Raw genomic sequence first — 19,797 nt, 5'->3', positions numbered from 1 at the left:
ATATCTTAAATTAACACATTCAATTTAGTTAAGATTACTACAATTGTAGGTATAGAAAAGTGAGTATATGAGGCCATTGAATAAAATGTGTACAAAAAGAAATGGATCTGTGGATATAATCTTCAAGGTGTACTATTTTGTTTTCCATGTTTGTTATTTGGGAACAGTGATAAGTGGCATACAGGGGTAGTGAAAGATCTTGGACATATTAATGCATTAATTGTTTGCATCACATTGCTAAAAGTTTCTGTGAGACACTACTGTTACACAGATTGCATAGACTACAAATTAAGTTTTGTGCCATAAGTTACAATATTGTTAGCTCACAATCACATTCATAATAAATGAACATAATTTTTCATAAGGACATAATTTTTTCCAGACTTTACTTAACTGAGTCCAAGGAAAGTCCAATAAGTTTCTGGTTCGATATGAGTGCACATCTGATGTACTTTCAAACATATGAACATTCTGTTCGGCATGCATAAGTAAATCTGGGGACTGTAAATAGGTTAGTGCTCAGTAAAATATAGCCTGCAAGAAGTTACTTAAACCAAAATACATCTAATGGCTTCTGTCTGCTAGAGCAAAAGGCTTTTATCCCAGCAGAGTCTTACCAAAGAACCATTCCATAATGTTCTTGGTAAAAGGCATAGTATGCCATAAGAATGAGCTCTTTATTCTCCTTCAGTCTCTCATGAAATATAAAAGTCTTGCAAACTTTCTGCAGAGCTTTTGTGTGGGTATTACTACATAATTTACTATTGAGATGCAACCTTAACAATTATACAGAATTCCAGGGTTCATTTTGCGCATTATTAATATTTCTAAGGGAAAATAAGACACATTCTATTTTATTGTTTATTTACTGTCAACCTGTTTTCCTGGAATCACTGACCTGCCTTTTCCATCATGATGATGATTGTTTGTTCAACAGTATTCAAATTGTGTGGTGTGAAGAAAGTTGTCATCAGCGTATGCCGTGGATTTATATGGTAATACGTTGGACTGATCGTTCATGTAGACAACAAATAAACTGGCACAGATCCTTGTGAGACTCCATATTTTACTTTGAGAAGTTCAGATTTTTTAATTTAAATTTACAACATCCATATTATTTCTGTTTATCTAATATGATTTCAGAAGTGCTAGTTCTGTTTTAGTTATATCATGTCTTTTAATATCAAATATGATTTCAGAAGTGCTAGTTCTGTTTTAGTTATTCCATTTCTTTTAAGTTCCTTATTTAAAATGCTGTGAGAGACAATGCCTAATACCTTGGTTAGATCTAATGGAATGGTATAGGTGTGCCGCTTGCTTACAAAATCATGTAGTACTAATAGTACAGCCCCTTGGACTGCCTTAACTGTTGATAGCCCCTTTGGGACCCATATTGGGCCTTGTTAAAGTAGCTACATCCAGTATACCCCTAGTGTAGGTAGTTCACATAAATTATGGCAAATCTAATTTCAGCTCTGCTTCTTGTAAATTGTGAATTCAATCGAAGTTATTAGTGGAAAAAAAAGAAACATGACACTGGTGTAATATTCTAAAATATTTGTTACTAATTTACAATTCAGTTTTCGGCTGTTGCGACATCCTCGGGTTCATAGATAAATGTGTGAGTTGTGAGTAAATCGAGCAGTATATGGTGACCTTTTCCGAGGCAGTGAATGAACAAGATAATCTTGTCCTTACCAGGTTCAGTATTACAAACAGGCAAGTGAAAAGTTGAATTGTACAAAGTAAAATTTTAACAGGGTAAGTTGAACTACAGTACTTTAAAGAAAGGAAAATTGGGGCATAAAAGAAGGATGGGTAATTTACAAAGTGGACTGGGTGGAATTATTATTAGTATTTGCAGTTAGGAATGGTGGGTAATGGAACTGTGTCCGATTCCTCAGTACTGAGCTTGAGCAAGAGGACATAAGATTTTTTAATTTCCATAATTTCAGGATAGTTCACGTCTTCCTCCCTTTGTGGATGTTTTGTAAGACTTCATGTTGCACCTTGAGGCCTTCTTTAATCAGATGTTCTGCAAAAGCAGTGTCTGCTGTCTCCCCCCACCCCCCCCCCCCCCCCTTTCCCGCCGGGGGGTTCATGGTTCTTTCGTGAGTTTGTGCGTGGCGCACACGTTGCCCCGAGCTGTTGCAGCCCATTCTTCCTTACCTGGCTGCATTTCCTTCACCTTGCCCATCCCTCCATATCCTTGCTTCTTCCCTGCTACCCTCTCCTTTCCCTCTCTTGGTGTTCTGATTTATGTCAACCTGGCTACCCACCTGGTTCCCTGTATTGCTTGCAATTTTTTTCCTTCTGCCTGTTCTCTTTCGTCCTTTTTGCCGTTTAGATCCCCGCATGAGGCTTGACCTCCACTTCTAAATTTTTTGTTTTTCGTATGAGCCATTTGGGAAGAACTCCCTCCCTAGCATCTATGGTGTGACCTCTTCCTTCTCTACTGTAGTCCCCCTCCACCCAGCTAGGTCACAAGCACATGTAGTGAGTCCATGTGATGGGGCTGTTATGTACCCATCTGACTGAGCCCCCTGACAACACAGGGATCACACTTCAGGTACCTGATCTTTTCCCTCCCATGTATGCCATGGAATGGTTGCTTGTCTTCCTGAATCATTGGAAGAATCTGCAGTGGCCACAATGTCAGGGGCCCCTTTCTGTGGCTGGGTGGCACCCATGAGGAGAGCCCCTGATCAGAGAGGTTGGTATCATGGTGGATGCTTGGCGCATGAAGCTGCAAAAATATGGACGTTCTCAAACGGTCGTGTCTTCAAATGGTGAAGGATCATTGAATGCTGTTTCGTATGACCCGGCAGCCTTTCCTTCCCTGGCTACACCATGGAAGGAGAGCCAGGCTCGTCGTCTTGGGATGAAATACTTTGTAAACTGCTTGAGAGGATAGTTAGCTTCCAATTATCTTGGATACTCGAATCTCGGAACCTTTTGTCCCCGTATCAGTGTGGCTTCCAGGTATGATGACCCCAAGTGACCATTTCCTCAGATTGGAAACAGCAGTCTGACAGTCTTGAAGTAATAGGTCTTTTTTCCGATTTTTATCCACAAGTTTTTATCCTGCTGGCTCTTCTGAGCATTCCTTGGATTCAGGAGGACAGTATCCCACAGGGTTCTATGTTAAGTGTCACACTCTTCCTCATAGCCATCAAAGGACTTGTAACCTTTGTTGGGCCTGCGGTTACCCCGGCATTGTATGTCGATGATTTTTGCATCTGGTGCAGCTCCAACTCGGTTGCATATGCTGAGCACTGGCTACAAGGCACCATCCGATGGGCTCATTTGGAAACTGCCCCTGCAAAACTTGACAAGAACAACAGTAAAATTATTTTATGTGGGGATTTTAATCTTGATTTTCCATTAACCAATAGCAACCATAGATAATTAGAAATATTGATGTCTCGCTTTATCTTATGCTCAGTGATCTTATTCCCAACAAGGGTAGATGACTGCCGCAAGATGCAATTTACAGTGTTTTCCAGCCTCCATCAGAAGCCATAAAACTACTTAATCTTCCCCATTATACACCAACGGTGACATGGCACTTCAAATCCAGAATACCCAGTGAAATCATAAAAATTATTAGAACACTGAAAATCACCAAGTCTTCTGCGTATTATGGAATATCAATCAGGGCACTAAAATTATACAGTGACTTCATCAGCAACGTATTGTGCTATTTATGTAACCAGTCTATGGAAACTGTGGTATCGGTATTTCCTAATAGATTAAATCACGCTACAGTGATGCCAATACAGAAAGGTGGTGAGAGACATATGTAATATCTCTCTGCTGCCAGTTCTTTTAAATATACGACATGGTTGTGTACAACAGGTTATATGAACACCTTACAGAAAATGGCTCACTGCCATCGTCTCAGTTTGGCTTTCGTTAAGGGCTTTGCACAGAGGGGGCAATATTTAGTCTTACAAAGAAATGCTAGATGATCTGAACTGTAGAAGGTATCGCATAGTGATTTTCTATGATCTCACTAAAGGTTTCAACTGTGTAAAACATAACATATTATTACAAAAAGTCTAATACTACGACTTCAGAAACCAACCTTTAGCTTGGTTGGAATTCTACTTACGTAACGGAAAACAGAGAGTTGCCCTAATGTGGGTTGGTGAAGAAATAAAATCAGGGTGGGGAACTATTAAGTATGGTGTAACCCAATACTTGAACCTTGGACAACATATCTTCTTACTTTACATTAATGATCCACCAGCATAAGTAAATTAAAATCTAGCACTTTCTGCTGATGATAGTAATATCTTGATCAAGGGTATGAAATCGTCAATGCACATTATAACTGAAAAATGACACAAGTGTATAAATGGTTCACAGCAAATAGTTTATCATTAGACCTCTCAAAAATAAGAAAAATATTGCAGCTTTAGATAACCAATAACAAGCTTTAAGCCCTTGAAATAGATGGCAATGGTCAGAAACTAAATGAAATTATATATGTAAGGTTTCTAGGAATACAAATGGATAACATATTATGATGAAATGAACATAGTGATTACCTGCTCAAGAAAATATATGTAAGGTTTCTAGGAATACAAATGGATAACGTATTATGATGAAATGAACATAGTGACTACCTGCTCAAGAAAGCAAGCTCAGCATCTTTTGCACTAAGAACTATTTTGCCCTATCTTGACAGGGAAGCAATCATTTGGGAATTATTTTGCATATTCATATTTCTGTCCTCGATCTCATATGGCACAATATTCTGGGGAAATGATGCAAAAGTGGAAAAAAATTTCAAAATACAAAAACGAGCTATGAGATTGATCTGTGTTTCAGATCAGAGATCTTGTAGGTACCTATTCAAGACACTTTGGATAATGACACTCACAAGTCAAGACATCTACTCATTGATGACATTTGTAACTAACAACAAAAATTATTTCCTAACTGTGTTGCTTACATTCATAACACAAGGCAGAAGCAAACCATTCAGAAAGATTCAGATACTCTCAATATAGTACTGAAATGAGTTGTACAGGCTGGAATAATAATTTGTAATAAGCTCTTACTGAATATAAAAAAGTACAATCACAACCCTTATGTACCTCTATTCAGGGTGAAACTGAAACAGTTCCTCATAAACTGTACTATATAGAACTGAAATGAATTTATAGAGCTATAAGATGTAGAATGTTACAAATGATGTCCATTTTATTTTATTTTATTTTTAACCTTGAATGTATTATTGTATAGCTTGTATTTATATTGTTTGTAGTACTGTCAATTTGGTTTTATTCTTGCCCATATAATATTGAATTAATTGACTTGTCCTACTACAGTAAAACCTTTGTACAAAATGTGATTATACAAGACCAAATAAAGATCAAATCATAGCTGGCAAAGTCGAAAACCTTGTCTTGCACAAGTATGTTGTTGCAAAAGGAATCTGGATCTTCATTGTATTTTGGCTCGGCGTTGGGAATCCCAGAACTCCAACAGAACACTTAAACTCATCAGTGAAGTATCATAAGTGAGATCAATAAGTTGGTCTTGCTCTTTAATATTCAGATATAATGGTCCAGGAGCATTTTTGAATGACTTTTTGATCCAGTTAAATTTATCAAATTGTCACTGAAATGCTTTTCTAAGTGGACTTTTAGTGTTGTAAGATGATGAAGAAGGCGGACTTTATCTCCATTGGAAGTATTTGATTATTTGTGTCCTGTAATGGTGACAGTAGAGCAGCGAACGCATCCAGCATTTCTTTATAACATCTTCACTTTTTCATTACAATGTAGTACAGTTGCCCGATTACCATGAAGTGATGTGTTAAGAATATTAAGTTTCTTGAAAATGTCAGTGAGTTAAGCCATTTTCAGCAGAAAATCTTTGTTGCTGAAACAGACTTCCAGAGAGTGATTTTTCTCGTTTAAGGAACAGAATTCCTCAGTTCAGGCGTTCGTTTTAGTACTTCATTCCTAGATCCGGGGTTATGTTGCGTACTCAATAGAGAAGCCTTCATGAAAGCCAAAGTGATCTTACGTTTAAAAATTGTTTTTCAAAAGTGGATGGGTCTATAATTAGAGGTAAGTTGCTTATTAATGGGGTGGTAGTCTGTCTGCAAACTGAAGAGCAACCCCTGTACCACAAGAAGTCCAGCCCTTCTGCAGCGAGTCTTTGAACTTGTGTCAACACAGTATGTAGAAATGCCAGGAGAAGCATATGACATGAAATTAGTAAATAATGCAAGGAATGTGTACAGAGTTGATATAATCACTGCATGGTACACTGTGCTGCTAGATGGAAAATTGAGTCTTAGTCATCCTGTACGACAGTTAGAGCATGCTTTTGGGAACGACCACTTCCCCCACTGCAAGCTGTGCTCACTCTTCAGTTTACAGACACTGTACTAGCAGATACCGGAGTCTTTCAGGAAATATTCACCTTGACTTATCAACTGGTTAAGTAGGTAATACAAGCAGGTGCTACCAATTCAGCAAAAGATTTTAACACTTTGGGTGAAGTACCTTCATAACATTGTTTTACAGTGATCTAATGATTTTTGTGATCAGTCCAGCAGATGATTCAGCAAATGACGTCTTGTGGGGGAGTATGCAGTTCCTGTTTAAGGAGGTCTAACGGATCTGCTGTGCTGTTACACATTGGATTTAGCAGCTAAAGATTTCAGTTTAATCAACTGTCTCACTGTTAGTGACATCAGAGAGTTGAATATTATTTGCCTTATGAATTTTACTAATTTTACATTTATGTTCTTTGTTAAACTGGTGTGATGGGGATGCTTTATCACTCCCTGTTGACCATAATGGTCAGATAAACAATTTATTATGGGGCGTGTTTTGTAAACGTTAGGTTTAAAAATAAATTATCAGTTGCTGTTGTGCTGTATCCTTCTATTATTGTTGGGAATGTCCACAGTATGTAAATTGATGCACACAATTAAAACTATACTGAATGAGGTCTTCATTGAAATCTTCACATACAGTCACTTCTTTGTTTTTTATATTAAGTCTTATTAATAGCTATGTATCCATGTCTGTTACTGAAGTACAGCACTCGATCAACAGTTCCATGTTGTATTCACTTTATTTTGTGACCTGGTGGGACTCTGTTGAACTTCTTGTACATCCAGTGGAAAATACTTAATGGAGAACTGAGATGAAGAAAATATATTTAAAAAAATCACATGTATACAATGTGGAAAAAAGACACTATATTTTTGAGCTTGTCAAGTTTAATTATACTACAGTAATTTGAGTTCCTGCTTAAATTTACGTTTGAGGTACAGAGTGAATGAGGAGTCGCTTTGTAAAAATAAAGTTGCCTGATTAATGTTTTTGCTTGTTTGCAGGTAAATGTCTGCAGTTGTGGCATGTGTTGTAATCTCCACACCACAGTAACACAATATGCTGTTAGAGAAACCAAAACAAAATGGCTCAGACTATTGATGAAGTGGGATAACATGTGGTACTCTTTTCCCCAAATTTGGAGGGAGCACAGTGCTGCTGCAACAATCCATGCTGAGGTTGGAAGTGCACAGCAACAATGCACCATCGTATGACACTGAGGTTAGGTGACACACTCACTTCCACTGTGGTAAAACAAGTGTGAGTGACAAAGAAGGAAAGTGCCAGACCATGTCTCTGTGAAGAAACAGGAATTGCAGAAGTGGAGGCTCTGCAGCTTGAAGGCTGGCATATCACAATTGAGGTAATAGTGGAAAAAGTGGAAAATGAGTTTTCAACATCTAGCTTGAATTTTCAATATAGCAGAGGTCAGTGACTACTGGGTTTTGCTACTACTAGCACTGATTCAAAAAGCTACGTAACTGAGGCAGTAGCAGAAATGTTGCACATGTGTCACGTCAATCTAGAGGTGGTCTTAAGCCAGTGATTCACATTAAATGAGTGCAGGGAATATTACTGTCACCCCAAGACAAAGGAGGAAAGCAAGCAGCGGAAATGCATGGATTGACCATTTTCGAAGTAGGTGACTGTACATCAGATCCTGAGCTTTCTGGAGTGGCAGCTCATGTTGTTAGGTCACTGAGTATCTTCTGCCAGCAGATTTCACATTCAGCGAATCATTCTCGGCACTTCAGGCCTCGGTCACGCAATCACCAGTGCTCTCAAAGCCACGAGAAGAGAAATTGTTCTTTGCATGTTTTGTGTTAAAAGAATTAAATTTTTATTTCTCTGTTGATTTGAATGACGGTAAGCAGTTCAAGTGTTCAGCGTATGGGAAGCAGTAAAAATTTAACAAACATCTGAGCGAGCATGCATCAAAGGTTCATCCTGAGAAATTTAGTATAATTCCAGCTTTTCAAAAAAGTCAAAAGTCTTATATTTATCAGTATAATGCCTGTCATAAAAATTTCAATTATGAATTTAACTTCAAGGATCATCAGTGTGATTATCATGGTGGGACCTCAAGCAACAGAATGTGGGGGTAAGACAAAGTGGTGTGATTGTAATTTTGAGACATCATGAGGAATTTGTTATGTAAAACATTGTAGACAATGCATGATGTTCAGATTAGTGTAGAAAATTTGTAGTTGTGATCATTTTCCGATTTATAACAGTGGGAAGAAGGCACTGAGAAGACAAGAAAGACAGTTTTGTTAAAAACTGTGGCTCTAAAGTTGTTGCTAATGGTTGTGTGAGACATTAATATATTTGCCATTGCTCAGATCAACATATTTCACTAAGAAAGGGTGCCAAATACATGAAAAAAATGGAGTGTTCCTAGCACAGATTAAAGTTACCCAGATCACAGGTGGCCCGTGCCAGGTAACATTTGTTTCAACACATGGTGCACACAACAATGACTTATGTCACATTGATGTAAGTTAAAGAGTAAGTAGTAGCAGACATACCCAACAAAATCCCTTTCCTGGCTGTAGTTGAGAAAATCAGAGATTCAGTCTGTTTTGAACAGGAAAGAATTCATCTCCTAATGATGCAAGATCTTGCAAACATTGAACATTCTTACAATTTGTGCTCATGAGGAAGACTGCAGAACAATGCAATTAGTGAGAGACTGATGTGCAAGAACTGATCTCAGGTGAGAATCATTGTTTGCTATTTTATAAGCCCAAGGAGTAGTTACCAGAACTCATTCAAGCCTGCAAAGCACTGATGTTGTGTTGATCATAATGAATAAGGCCCAAGATGAACTTTCGAAGAAATATGGACACGCTGTGTTTGTGTGTCTGCAACATGTGAGCTAAATAGCTACCATTTCGAATTAGCAACATTATTAGTGCTAGAAGATATGAAAGAGGTTTTCCCTTGTGCCTTCCTTGTATTGAACTGGACCAATACCCTAGTGATGTCCATATTTCTTGAGTTTATAAGATCGAAGGTTGGTAAAATTTCGTCAGAGGTGTTCATGTATGGCTTGGCTGTTTCTTTCTGTAATACATGGAATGCAATAATGGACCCACCTGCGATAAAATTATTTTGCACTTGGCATATTTACCAATTGTGGAGAAGAAATATCAGTTGAAAAATTAAGGGCCTAGAGAAAAAAGCCTAAGCTTATGAACTATTACAGCTTTATTGAATTGGGGGATGTGGCTGCATTTAAAATGATGTTATTAGCTGTCTTTCAGAGATATCCAGAACATTGCAGTTTAGTTATTACTTGCAGGATAACTACCTGCATAATGCACAGTGCAAGCCCTAGTGCCACAGATGAAATGGTGACATAACACATATATGTATATAGAACAAATGCACCACCCAATTAAATATTTTTATTTAAAAAGTGTGAATGCCTAGACAAATCACTGTTTGCTATGGTGTCATTTACCAAGAAAAAACTATTGTCAGACTTATTGTCCCCACAAAAAGGAAATCTCACCCACAAACTGCAAGACGTGCACTACAGGCACAGCTTAACTGAAATGTTTAGCAAGCACTAATTATCATGGTGGATTGGAAATACCATGTACTCTTCAAATGTGGCAGAAATATATTGTATCAGGGATACTTAGGTGATGTGCAACTGTAAATCAAAGTGTGTAAAGTGCAATATGTTCATACAAAAGTATTGTTGCTCATATGTTGGCTTGAGCATTAAGTAGCAGATGTGTTTGTCAGAAGATTATAGGCTTGCAGCTGCCTGCAGATAGTTGTAATGATGATAAACTATTGATTTCAAGTGGGGATCCATGTGATGTAAATGAAATTTGAATACGTTTTTTGAAACATGTCTTGAGCAGATAGTCTGACAGCCCACACACAATAGAAATAACATAGACCTTGTAGCTACAAACAGGCCAGATATTATCAAACAAATTGGTATAGAGGCAGGGATTAACGGTCATAATATCGTTGCAGCATTTACAGTTATGAAAGTTAATAAATTAGTCAAGGGGGGGAGGAGAGTGTTTCTGCTAGAAAGAGCAGATAAGTAGTTGGTTGTTAGCGTCTCACTTAGCGAATTGATATCACTTAGTTCCAGTAAAATGGATGTAAAGGACTTATGGGCAAATTTTAAAGAGGTAGTAAATTGTGGTCTGGAGAACTATGTTCCTAGTAAATGGATTAAGGAAACAATGAAATTCAGAAAATGCTGAGGAAGTAAAGATCTTGGTTCAAAAGGAATGCACAAATGACGAGAGGCAAAGGTTAGTAGAGATTTGTGCGTCTGTGGAAAATACCTATGTGTGAAGCACACTACTACTACTGTCATAGCAAAAGATCTGATCTAGAACCCAAGAAAATTCTTGTCCTATATAAAATTGTTACGAAGGTCTAAGGCTTCCACCCAGTCACTAGACCAGTCTGAAGTGGCACTTGAAGATAGGAAAATGAAAGCCAAAGTTTTAAATTTCGCATTTAAGAAATTGGATGCGCAGGAGGCTCATATAAACATATCGTCGATTGACCTGCAAACAGATGCCCAGGAAAATGAAAGCCAAAGTTTTAAATTTCGCATTTAAGAAATTGGATGCGCAGGAGGCTCATATAAACATATCGTCGATTGACCTGCAAACAGATGCCCGTATGGACAAAATAGTAATAAGCATCCCTGGCATAGAGAAATAACTGAAAGAGCTGAAAATGAAAAAGTTGCCAGCCTGGATCGAATCCCAATTCAGTTGTACAGAGAGTACCTTACAGCATTGGCTCCTTACTTATCATGCATTTATTGCAAATATCTTACCCAATGGAAAGTCCCAAGCAACTGGAAAAAAACACAGATGACTCCAGTATATAAGAAGTGTAAAAGGGCAGACCCATAAAATTACAGATCTATTTATTTATTATTTTTTTATTTATTTATCTCTTGTTCCGGTGATCCATGCTGTGACACTATCACAGGATATGGAACGTGTCAATTTTACAAGCTTTTGGCCAGAATTTATGGTAATACATAAAACAAAACAAAAACAGTAACTTAGGTCCCACTACAAAAAAATACATTTTAGAGATAGATAGAGATACAAAACAAAAAACAGTAAACAGGAACTTAGGTCCCACTACAAAAATACATTTTAGAGATAGATAAAGATTACAAAATAATAAGTGTTACAGAGAAATAAATATTGCAAAATATATGTTTACAATAAAAATATTCAGTATTATAAATACAAATTTGGGCATACATTTGCAATTTACAGTACAAGAAATGTTAAACACTGTAGTTCAGGAACTCTTCTGATGTATATAATGACCCTTGCAATAGGAACTGCCTTAAGGTTTTTTTAAACAAGAGATCATCATCTTCCAAACACTTAATTCTTGAAGGGAGGGCATTAAAAATCTTACAGCCACTGAAATGGACTCCTTTCTGCACCATACTTAGATTTGGCTGTTCATAGTTAATATCATGTTTCCTTCTAGTATTGTGACTGTGATATGCACTATTCAGCTTGAAGATGGATTTTTCTTTCCTTATGAAGCACATCAACGAGAATATATATTGCGCAGTGGATGTAAGTATTTCAAGCTTCTTAAAAAGATTCCTGCATGTGGCTCTAGGATGGACTCCACACATGATCCTTATGGCTCTTTTTTGTACACACAGTACTTTTTTAGCCAGTGGCTGACTTCCCCAAAATATAATTCCAAATGCCATAATTGTATGAAATTAACCATAATACGCTGACTTCATGGCTTCCATATTTCTATAAGAAGAAACAATGCGCAATGCGTATGTTGCTGAACTTAGTCTTTTGCACAGATCCACTATGTGGTTTGACCAATTCAGTTTGCTATCAATATGCAAGCCTAGGTATTTGAGGAATCTACCCTAGTTATTGTCTGCTCACCTATCTTTACAAATATTTCCTCATCTTTGGATGTTTTGTGGAACTGAATGTAGTTTGTGATTCTTGAGCAGATTTTAAAAGTGCTGACTTTTTGACCAATAGTTAGCAGTATAGGTGCACCAACATACTCATTGGCAAAATATTTAGCCTCTCTGTTGAGACCGTTTGTGGGGAAATGTGAACTTCATATCCGCAACTCGTCAGATTTTATCAGTAGGTTGAAAGGTCTGAAGCTCAATAGCACAGATTTATTAGTTAGTTTTGACGTTGTCTCATTGTTCACCAAAGTACCTCTGGCTGTCTCCTTGTATCTCATTAGCAGCAAGTTTGAGGATGATATAACAGCTTTGTTTAAGCATGCATTAACCTCCACTTATTTTTTATTTGATGAACAATATTACGAACAAATTGATGGTGTCGCTATGGGGAGCCCTCTCTCCCCCCTGGTGGCTAATTTGTTTATGGAGGATTTTGAAGAGAAAGCCCTCAACTCAGCAGTATTAAAACCGACAGTCTTCTGGAGATACGTGGATGACACATTCATAGTGTGGCCCCACGGAGAGGATAAACTACTAGTTTTTGGAACATCTCAATTCCATTCACGGAAAAATCAAGTTCACTATGGAACGAGAGAAGAATGGCTGTTTACCGTTTCTGGATGTGCTGGTTCGCCGGAAAGAAGATGGATGCCTAGGTCATTGCGTATACCGTAAGCCCACACACACAGACCTGTATTTGCAGGCATCTAGCTGCCACCATCCATTGCAAATTATGAGTGTTCTGAAAACTTTGGTCCACAGGGCTCATGTAGTGTCTGATGTTGACAGCCTGCAGGATGAGCTTGTACACCTGGAGGCAGTTTTTAGGAGAAATGGCTATTCGCAACAGCAAATTAAGAAAGCCCTGCAAATAAAAACTGCAGAAAAATCGCAGGAAAAGGATGAGGAAGTGGATAGGGAAGTGAAATCTACAGCCTTTCTCCCATACGTGGGTAATGTTTCTTCTAAAATCGCTAGAATCTTGAAGAAACATAAAGTTGATGTGATATTCCGCCCACCAGCTAAGACTGCAGCCTTGTTGGGATCCGTTAAGGATGATCTGCTCTTGCGAAAGGCGAGAGTTTATGAAATCCCTTGTGAGTGTGGCAAACGTTACATAGGGCAAACCACGCGCTCTTTACAGGAACGATGCGTTGAACACCAGCGGTACACACGTCTTCTTCAGTCCAACAAATCAGCAGTTGCCGAACATTGCATTTCTACTGGCCATGCCATGGATTATAAAGATGTTAAGATTTTAACTACTGCTTTATCTTTCTGGGACTCAGTTGTTAAGGAAGCTGTAGAAATACAACTAGCCGACAACCTGCTAAACCGCGACGAAGGATTTCATCTTGACAATGCTTGGAAACCGCTTATTTCACACCTTCGTTCGGAAAGAATTTCTGCATCTTCACTTCCGACAGATGTTACCAATTTTTAAAGATTAATTATTTGTTTACAAGCACGGTGGATTCGCAGCAGCACTATTTTGTTTGCACTCTGCGCTTATATGTTTATCTTTGCTATATACATCTTATCTATGACTAGCGCAGTAGTGGCGACTTTGATATCTTTGACGCATGCGCTTTCAATCCTCAGCAGCTTTGTATCACGTGACTCCGTATAAATAGGCATGTGCAAATGCTATGAACTCAGTCTCCGACTCGCCTTGAAGATGGCTGGGAGGTTTCTAGCCAAAATATCGCAAGAAGAATTGTCGCTGCCCCGAGTGCACGCCTGAAAGATGATGGAACAACTGAATGTAGTTTGTTTTACAGTAATTTAAAATAAGACCATTAATGTTGAACCAGTTCACGGTTTCATTTAAAACCTTATTTGCCGTTACCTCAAGTTTATCTGCTGAATTATCAATAAGTAGTGTAGTGTCATCCGCGAAAAAGGTGAGTCTACAATATTCCGTAGAGAGAGGAAGATCATTTATAAATATAATAAAAAGTAGGGGGTCCAGAACTGAGCCCTGCGGCACTCCACATGTGATGGTACCCCACTCTGAAGATACTGGAACACCGTCTTGACTATCTACTACAACTTTTTGTTTCCTGTTTGACAGATATGAGTCGAGCCATTTCCCTGCTGCACCACTTATACCGAGATGTGCAGCTTTTTGTAAAAGAATTTGGTGATTTACACAGTCAAATGCTTTTGTTAGGTCACAAAATATGCCAATCACTTTCAGTTTTTTGTTGATAGATTCCAAGAGTTTGCCAGTAAATGCAAATATTGCATCTTCCGTTGACAAACCTTTCTGAAATCCAAACTGACTTTTGCTGAAGCTATTGTGTTCACTGAGATGCTTAACTATCCTGGCATGCATTAGTTTCTCTAAAACCTTTGAAAAGCTTGTCAGTAGTGATATTGGCCAATAGTTAGCAGTATCCGTCTTATCCCCCTTCTTATACAGTGGTTTTACAACTGCATACTTAAGCCTCTCAGGAACTATTCCTTGCTTAAGTGACGCATCAAAAATGTGGCAAAGGACTTTACTTACATGGATGGAGCAGTATTAAATTTCTTGAACAGTGACTGTTTTTACCTACATGTGTTGTACTGAACCAGGTACTCCATTTGCTGCAGAATCCTTGACCATATTCTCAGTTCAAATATAATATATTTTCTTGAGACAGGAGCTTATGTTTACATATTAGTATGACTTTAGAAAGAATTGCTCTTGTGAAACTCGGCTTGCACTTTTCTCACATGATATACTGTGAACTATGGACATAGAGCAACGGGCAGCTTACATATTTCCAGAAAGCATTTGACACGGTGCCCCACTGCAGACTGTTAATGAAGGTACGAGCATATGGAATAGGCTCCCAGATATGTGAGTGGCCTGAAGACTTCTTAAGTAATAGAACCCAATGTGTTGTCCTTGATGACGAGTGTTTATCAGAGACAATGATATGGTCAGGAGTGCCCCCCCGAAAGGGAGACTGGACTGCTGCGTTTTTTTGTACACACAGATGATCTGACAGACTGGGTGGATAGTAGTCGGCAGTTGTTTGCCAGTGATGTTGTGGTGTGCGGGTAGGTGTCAAAAGTTAAGTGACAAATGGTTTGAGTTTCAGTCCAGCACACAGTTTTAATCTGCCAGGAAGTTTCATATCAGCTTCCACTCCGATGCAGAGTGAAAACCTCATTCAGGAGTGTTTTTATTTGGTCATGTTTTTCCTTTGATATTTTGACTATGCTTTGGCTTCTGAAGATTTCTGCTCGTTTCACTTTTTTTTTTATATGGTTTTCCCACTCAATTTTATTGCCTTTTTAAATTATGGTCCCCATTAGAGGTTTGACCTCCACTTTCCAAATGGTACAGAAATGCGGGCTGTTTGGGGAAGGGCGCCTTACTGTGGACCATTAACTGTCCACTGTGTGCTGTTATCCTTTGCACCTATCAATCAAGTGGATCTACCTCTGCACCTGATCCACTGCAGTAACCAGGCTGTCATAGTTGGGTTTTCAGGTACCCACTTAGTGGTGGCCCCCTGACAGTGCAGGGATTGCATACGATGCCCAAGCTGTAACCTCCTCATGTCAGCCAAGAAGTAGGTGCATTTCAACTTCAAGGTATTGGGACTCTGGGCAATAGCTACTATGCCAGGTGGATGTGTTGCCTATGAATTGGCAGCACCACCGAAACTGAGGTTGCTGGACCCTGTTTACCACACTGGCATGTGATTGGCAATGGAGTCCTTCCATATGAGCCCTTTCCAGAGCCTCTGGGTGGAAGCCAGTGTGCCCCACTGCAGGTTAAACAACAGCTGCTTCTTGCTAATTACACAGTCACAATGTGTAAGATGCCTACTCACTCATGTCACTCAACTCTTTTCCACAACTAACAGTTCAGACTGATAGCACACCACACAAAACTGGGTGGACCAGCTGGGATCTGACTTGATATTCTATTGAAGGACCTCCAACAGCCTCCTTTAGTGTGTGTTTCTAGCGTCCCTCTTGACGCCCACCATGATCTGTACCATGTCCTGTGATATGGATGGACCTCTTTTGCGTCCCCAAGAAGGATGCTGATCCTACCCTTCTCCGACGTTTTGTTCGATCCTCCACGATTGTTCTAATTCGGTATGCATCTACATGTAGATGGACAGATTGAAATCGACAGGGTTGGTTATGCCTTTGCACGCGTAAGGGGATACGAGAAGCACTCTCGGCCAAGTGCCTGCAGTGTATACACTGCAGAGTTGGTTGCCGTATTTCAGGCCTTGAGGCTTGCCATGACAAACTTTCTGATCTGTAGTGACTCCATGAGTTGCTTGAAAGGCATATCCTGTGGTGTCACCGCCAGACACCACACTTGCTGGGTGGTGGCCTTTAAATCGGCCGCGGTCCGTTGGTATACGCCGGACCCGCGTGTCGCCACTGTCAGTGATTGCAGACCGAGCACCGCCACATGGCAGGTCTAGTGAGACGTACTAGCACTCGCCCCAGTTGTACAGCAGACTTTGCTAGGAAAGGTTCACTGACAATTACGCTCTCATTTTCCGAGACGATAGTTAGCATAGCCTTCAGCTAAGTCATTTGCTACGACCTAGCAAGGCGCCATAGCATTTGATAATTAATATTGTGAAGCTTGTACAGTAACGAGAGATGTACTCCAATTGCGGATTAAAGTTAAGTATTATATCAACTACGTACTTTATTTGCTACTATTAATTCCCTTAACTGTTCCAGACCTCGCGCCAGTCAGCGTGTAATTAAACGCGTCCATTTCGGCCTCCTCTAGCAACACAGTGTTGGCTCTTCTGCCAACACTACATATCCCTGTGATATCCCAAAAATCTTGTGGTTGCCAATATCTGGGACATACTGGTTGATCTCTACAGCTCTGGAAAGACAGTGACCTTCATCTGGACACTGAGACACACAGATATTCCCGGAAATGAACTTGCTGACTCTCACTTTAAAGACACCATTACAGCATATCAACTTGGGACTTCAGTATACTGGGCTCAGATTTACGATTACAACTTCAACGCAATATTTTTATGCTCAGGGAATTAGAATGGCAGGCTACTATGACCCAAAACATGTTAGGAGCAGTTAAGGTGTCCACTAAAGTGTGGCATAGATGTTTCCATGCCTCTCAGAAAGATGCCATTGTGTTGTGCAGACTACGCATTGGCAACACAAGACTCACCGATGAGTTCCATCTGCATTGGGAGGATTCTCTTCGCGGAATTTGCGATAAGTCTACTGGCGATAGTGCACGTTCTTGTTGAGTGCACCCTGCTGGCCGATCTGCAACACACTCAGTTTGCCTACCTCACTACCTCAGATGCTTGCGGATGATGAGACAGCTATTACAGGAGTGTTGAATTTCTTGAGGGAAAGCTGATTTTACTCTCAATTGTAATAGTCCCCTACTTCAAGCGTTAGGGATGGTTGTGGCAGGGAGAGCCTCCCCCAGCGGCTGGTACCCTCCCATGCCACTGCAGGGTGCTTGCTTCCTCCCTCATCTTGTGCCTGTGGACTCTCGTGTGCAAGATGGTGCCTGGGTTATCTCAGTTTTAATTTACCTATTACGTTACAACTACTGTCACACCCTTTTTTAAAACTCCATGACTAGCTTATATAGTTGGGAGCATCTAAGTCCCTACTTTTTTCATTTTTTACCTAGTTACATGTTTCTCTCGTGAAATGGAGTGACTGATGACCCAGTAGTTTAGTCCCTTTAAACACATAATCACCATCATGACTTTTTATTAACTATATTGGTGTTTTATCTATGATTTGCTGGTATTGGCAAACTGTATTATTTCACTTTTTTTTTTACTCATTATGGGAAATCATTAATATAGATTAGGACAAAGATTGGACCCAATACACTTCTCTGTGGTAAATCTAATTTAATATATTTCAAGTCTAATTGTGTTTTACCAGTAATCTTCATGGAACATGTGAAATTTCAACTTGTTGCGCTGTCTCTTCTAGATAAAACTCAAACCAAGTAACTACCACACCTCTTACTCCTAATATCTCTAGTTTATGTAACAAGATTCCATGTTTAACAGTGTGAAAAAGCCTTTGACATATCCAAGATGATGTCAGCCACGTGGTCGCCTTTGCCCAGTGCTTGAAGAACAACTGCTTTCATAAAGTGTGCTGCACCTCCTTTGGATCTGAAACCAAATCGTTCATTGTAAAGAAGATTTTTTTTTTCAGATAATTCATTAGCCTGTTTTTCATTATTGTTTCTGTTATTTTAGAATTGAAGTCAGTACTGAAGTTGTCTTGTAGTTTTCTACATTTTCTGCCACCACTTTTTTGAGAATAAGTAGAGTTTTAGCTTATTTGCTTTTGTGGTTTTAATGCATTCTGTAAGGGTATGAACTGGAGTGGAATCTAGACTTGCCAAATTTTTATTTTTAATTGGCATACCACAGTTGCACCCTGTCTCAGTTGTTGGCAGGAGCACATTATATTTGCTGGCTGGTCCCTAATGAGTAAAACTTAGGTATCTGGAAATTTCTGCTCTAATTTCTTAGCAATACTACTCAAGTGAATATTCACATAGCTTGCTTGTTCCTTTGGATGGCTTATTTGAGCAACTTTGTTTCCAAACAATGTAATGAAAAGGATAGTTGCTACTCATCATGGAGTGGAGATGCTGAGTCACAGATAGGCACAACAAAAAGACTGTCACAAAATAAGCTTTCAGCGAACAAGGCCATTGTCAAAAATAGACAACAGAGACTGTGGTCATGTGTATGTGAGTTGTGTGTGTGTGTGTTTTGTCTGTTTTTGACAAAGGCCTTGTTGGCCGAAAGCTTTTTTATTCAGTCATTTTGTTGTGCCTATCTGCGACTCAGCATCTCCGCTATATGGTGAGAGTAGCAGCTATCCTTTTTATAATGTTGTTACATTCTGTCCTGGATTTTCCATTGTTTGTTTCTAAATGTGTTAATTCGGATGTTTTCCTTCATTTGTTGTTTCTCGCTATTACTGCCATCTGTAATATTTAATGTTTGTAAGTTTTTTTGTAGCTAACTGTACCTTGTTGTAAATTTTTATGTATTTTTTGTATAATTGCAATAAAGCTTCGTCTTTCGTCAGCTTCTGATTGAAACTGACATAGTTTTACTTGCTTGTAAACCACTGTGGTGTTGTATAAGATGTTGCTAATACATAAATCATTATACAAAACACTAAAATATATAAATATCATTTCATAGATATTGCTCATCTTACCTCATCACATAATTAGTTTTGTTACACAGCATGTGGCGGCTGTTGATCATGTTCTAATGTGGTACAGCATGCCGTTTCTCTTTGAATGTGAACTCATTTCTCTTCCAGTGTGTGCTGGTAAGCAAATAAAACAGATGAAGATGTGTTTTGTAACACAATCTCCACAATAACTAGAAACCAGTGTTGAGTGATGAAATGATCAGCCGTGCCATGATCAACGCAAGAGGATGG

General features: G+C 39.0%; 1 long non-coding RNA gene across 1 annotated transcript in view; it reads left to right on the top strand.

Annotated features, from left to right (window-relative positions):
- Window positions 1-19,064, top strand: part of LOC124788166 — a 38,650-nt gene extending 19,586 nt beyond the window's left edge. Inside the window, exons 4-5 of the long non-coding RNA XR_007016065.1 lie at window positions 7,370-7,728; window positions 18,390-19,064. This is a non-coding gene — a long non-coding RNA (uncharacterized LOC124788166). The remainder of the gene's footprint in view (window positions 1-7,369; window positions 7,729-18,389) is intronic.
- Window positions 19,065-19,797: the final 733 nt, after the last annotated feature.

Source organism: Schistocerca piceifrons, chromosome 3 (assembly GCF_021461385.2).
Source record: "Schistocerca piceifrons isolate TAMUIC-IGC-003096 chromosome 3, iqSchPice1.1, whole genome shotgun sequence".
NCBI classification, from domain to species: domain Eukaryota; kingdom Metazoa; phylum Arthropoda; class Insecta; order Orthoptera; family Acrididae; genus Schistocerca; species Schistocerca piceifrons.
The sequence above is the reverse complement of the archived record's forward strand: the minus strand, read 5'-3'. Positions and strand labels throughout refer to the sequence as shown.